Source organism: Carcharodon carcharias, chromosome 4, assembly GCF_017639515.1.
Source record: "Carcharodon carcharias isolate sCarCar2 chromosome 4, sCarCar2.pri, whole genome shotgun sequence".
Classification (NCBI taxonomy): domain Eukaryota; kingdom Metazoa; phylum Chordata; class Chondrichthyes; order Lamniformes; family Lamnidae; genus Carcharodon; species Carcharodon carcharias.
In genome coordinates this window covers 43,908,568-43,913,077 of record NC_054470.1, presented here as the reverse complement: position 1 = coordinate 43,913,077, position 4,510 = coordinate 43,908,568, and the positions used below count along the sequence as shown (strand labels likewise).

At 48.6% G+C, this 4,510-nt stretch overlaps 1 long non-coding RNA gene and 1 other non-coding gene across 2 annotated transcripts; one reads left to right on the top strand and one right to left on the bottom strand.

Moving 5' to 3' along the window:
- Positions 1-339: 339 nt before the first annotated feature.
- Positions 340-970, bottom strand: LOC121276891. Its single transcript, XR_005942747.1, has 2 exons — positions 760-970; positions 340-494 (listed from the first exon to the last, which is right to left on the bottom strand). It is a non-coding gene; the product is annotated as an uncharacterized LOC121276891 (long non-coding RNA).
- Positions 971-1,043: 73 nt separating this feature from the next.
- On the top strand, positions 1,044-1,150 carry LOC121277574. Its single transcript, XR_005942933.1, has one exon. It is a non-coding gene; the product is annotated as a U6 spliceosomal RNA (small nuclear RNA).
- The last annotated feature ends 3,360 nt before the right edge of the window (positions 1,151-4,510 follow it).

Below are 4,510 nucleotides of genomic sequence, written 5' to 3'. Positions count from 1 at the left end.
ACACAGCTGCGTGCAGCCCTGGAGAAACATCACAGAGGCATTAATAAAGATTGTTTCTTTTGTCATTTACTTTCAACATTTCTCTTAACCAGATATAAAATGTTGAAAATGGAGGGGAAAAGGCTGTTTGGCTGACATTCAAGCATCATCCAATTGGATAATGAACCTTTTTGCTTTCCAGTTGGTGTAGGAAGACAGTATGTACCAGGATGGATGTGCTGACTGGACGAGTAGCTGGAGTGAGGGCAAGTCATGTGAAAAAACCTCCATAAATACATTTAATCAAACTAAAGTCCTGCTCAGATCACGTGGTGCTTACCAATAATCTGCTGCAAAAAGGAAACAAATAGAACTTTATTGACTACATTAAAGATGGAATAAGCAGAACGTTACACATGCGTACAACAAGCCACTTGATACAGGCGGTCGCCATCTTTGATATGGTCACTGGAATAATTCGCAGTCCAGATCACGTGGCACTCACCAACGGTCGGCTATGTGAGGGAAAACAAATAGAAGTTAACATTGCTCTCTTTGTCAAACAATATCTAGAACAAATAAACAAATTAGATGGGGAAAAGTTTGGCGAGAAGTACACTGACCAACCCTTTTGATCTAACGATGTAACCTCCTATAATTAATCACATCTCTTCCAGATTTTTAAATGACCCTCACCTCAAGCTCACTTCAAAATATAAGTTTTTAACACTAACAATTTTAAGTACATACGTTGGGTGAAGCACAGGGAAATATTAATACCTGTGGGTTTCAGTTAGAATCAGCTTCCCATTGGTACAGCGGCAGCCCAGCTTCATTTACATATGGGCGGAACCCACAATTCCACTGTAGAAATGTTCATTTCATTATTTTAACAAGACTAAAAGTTAATGTACAAGAAGCAGGATCATGATATGTTGAAGGCGACAGTAACAAACAGATTGCTCAATAACCGGTATGTGGCAAAAGTAAATAGTAAGTTACCACAAATGTAAAGGGTTACGTCTCACCGTGCTTTATATATTGTCTGAATACTTATTTTAGTTGTGCTCGCTTCGGCAGCACATATACTAAAATTGGAACGATACAGAGAAGATTAGCATGGCCCCTGCGCAAGGATGACACGCAAATTCGTGAAGCGTTCCATATTTTGCAACACTGAAACTTCTTTTCTCTGCTAGGTCATATTTTTTTTTGCAAAAATATACTTTATTCATAAATCTTCAAAAACATTTCGAACCATTTCAGATCACCATTACAAAAATACAATCAAGTTCAACTTTTACAACATGAATCACAAGGTGTATCAGAACAAACAATGAATATTTCAATCATTGGCAGACATTCATTTTAATCTGTACAGCATGAGGGGCTCTTTACAGTTCCCAGCCCCCCGGTGCACTGTGGCAGAAAGGTCTTAGGCAGTGACCCTTCCCCATTGCGCCTTTGCGGCGGCTGCCCCAAGCTTAACTGTGTCCCTCAGCACGTAGTCCTGGACCTTGGAATGTGCCAGTCTGCAACACTCGATCGGGGACAACTGTTTGCGCTGGAAAACCAACAGGTTTCGGGCAGACCAAAGAGCGTCTTTCACCGAGTTGATGATCCTCCAGCTGCAGTTGATGTTTGTCTCGGTGTGTGTCCCTGGGAACAGCCCGTAGAGCACAGAGTCCTCTGTCACAGAACTGTTCGGGATGAACCTCGACAGAAACCACTGCATCTCTCTCCAGACCTTCTTCGCAAAGACACAATCTACAAGGAGATGAACAACGGTCTCTTCCCCACCACAGCCACCTCGAGGGCAATGTGCAGAGGGGGTGAGACTCCTGGCGTGTAGGAAGGATCTTACAGGGAGGGCCTTTCTCACCACCAGCCAAGCTACATCTTGGTGTTTGTTGGAAATTCTGGTGATGAGGCATTCTGCCAAATGACTTTGTAAGTCTGCTCAGGGAACCATCCCACAGGATCCACCCTCTCCTTTTCCCTCAGGCCTTTAAGACGTTACATGCCGACCACTGCCTGATGGACTTGTGGACGAAGGTGTTTCTCTGCATAAATTTTCCCACGAGGGACAGGTGGTACGGCACGGTCCAACTAATTGGAGCGTTCCGCGGCATCGTGGCCAGGCCCATCCTTCGCAACACCGGGGACAGGTAGAACCTCAGCATGTAGTGACACTTGGTGTTTGCATACTGAGGGTCTACGCACCGCTTGATGCAGCCACACACAAAGGTGGCCATCAGTATGAGGGCGATGTTGGGCACGTTTTTTCCCCCTTTATCTAGAGGCTTGTACATCGTGTCCCTGCGGACACGATCCATTTTCGACCTCCAGATAAAGCGGAAGATGGCTCGGGTGATTGCCACCACACAGGAGTGTGGAATGGGCCAGACCTGCACCACGTACTGCAACAGCGAGAGTGCTTCACACCTGATGACCAGGTTCTTACCCGCAATGGAGAGGGAGCGTCGCTCCCACATGCCCAGTTTCCTTTTCACCATAGACACTCGCTCCTTCCAGTTTCTAACGTGTGCCCTGGTCCCTCCGAACCATATCCCCAGCACCTTCAGGCCATCAGCCCTGACAGTGAAGGGGACAAAGGATCATCAGCCCAGTTCCCAAAGAACATGGCCTCGCTCTTCCCACGATTTACCTTGGCTCCCGAGGCCAGTTCGAACTGGTCGCAGATGTGGATAAGTCTGTGCACTGACAGCGGATCAGAGCAGAAGATGGTGACATCGTCCACGTACAGGGAGACTTTGATCTGAGTGCCTCCACTACCTGGGATCATCACTCCTCTTATGCCCGATCCTTCCTGATGGACTCAGCAAAGGGTTCTATGCAACACACGAAAAGAACAGGCGAGAGAGGGCAGCCCTGCCTGACTCCAGATTTAATAGAAAAGCTATCTGATTCCCACCTATTGATTGAGACTGCACTACTGATGTTAGCGTAGAGCAGTTGGATCCAATTGCGAATTCCCTCCCCAAACCCCATTTTGGAGAGCACATCCATCATGTAGGTGTGCGATATTCTGTCAAAGGCCTTCTCCTGATCCAGGCTGATGAGGCAGGTGTCCACACCCCTGTCCTGTACATAGGCAATCGTATCCCTGAGCAGCACGAGGCTGTCAGAGATCTTCCTGCCCGGCACAGTGCAGGTCTGCTCAGGGTGGATCACCAATTCCAGAGCGGATTTGACCCAATTGGCGATGACCTTGGACAGAATTTTATAGTCCACATTCAACAGTGAAATGGGTCGCCAATTTCTAATTTCCTCCCTTTCCCCCTTGTGCTTGTAGATGAGGGTGATAATGCCTTTCCTCATGAATTCTGACCAGGAGCATACTCTCGTACACTTCCAGCAGGTCTGGGCCGATCCAGTCCCACAGAGCCGAATACAACTCCGCCGGCAAGCCATCGCTTCCGGGAGTTTTACTCTTCTCGAAGGGCTCAAGGGCCTCAGTCAGTTCGTCAGGAGTTAGCGCTTTGTCCAGACTCTCCCGTGTACTGTCGTCTAAGACCTCCGTGATAGAGGACAGGAAGGACTGGGAGGCCGTGCTGTCTGTGGGCTTCACGTCATATAATCCGGCATAGAAGGATTTGCTGATCCTCAAAATGTTGGACTGTGATGACTTTACTGAGCCGTCTTCTTCCTTCAGGCTGCTGATCACAGAGCTCTCTCTGTGTACCTTTTGGAAGAAGAAACGTGAGCGGACTCTGGAACGGAAGATGATCTTGGAGGCCTCCGAGGCAAAGAGCGAGGCTTGCTGGCTCTTCACCTCTTGGAGTTCCTCCTTGATATCGACCCCCATCGACCGCAGCCAGAGCAGGTTCTGCATGTTTTTCTGGAGTCGGGACATTTCCCTCTGTTCCTTTCTAGCTTTCTGGGTGCCTTTGAGGACGAAAAACCTCTTGATGTTTCCCTTGATCACTTCCCACCAGTGTGTCAGTGACTCAAAGTGGGGTTTCATGGTTCTCCAACCTTTGTAATCCCTCTTGAGCTCCTCAATGTTCTCTGGGGTCAGCAGTTGCACGTTTAGCTTCCATACCCCCCCTGCCAAACCTCTGGTCCTTCTCTAAGTGACAGTCAGCCAGCAGGAGGCAGTGGTCAGAGAAGAACACCGGCTTGACGTCGGTGGATCTGACTGCAAATGCGCGGGACACAAACAGGAAGTCTATCCTGGAACAGACGGACCCGTCTGGCCGTGACCAGGTGTATCTATGCTGCGCTCCATCTGCAGGGTTGCTGAAGACGTCGTGCAGCTTGGCATCCTTTACTGTTTCCATCAGGGATCTGGATGTAGCATCCAATCTGCTGTCAGCCCTGCCTGATCGTCCAGCCGCATCGATGATGCAGTTGAAGTCACCGCCCAGAATGACCGGCCTGGAGGTTGCCAGCAGCAGTGGGAGCTGCTGAAAAACCTCCAGCCGCTCAGCTCCTTGTGACGGGGCGTAGACGTTAATTAACCGGAGTGGAGCATTCTTATACATTATGTCTGCTACGAGGAGGCGCC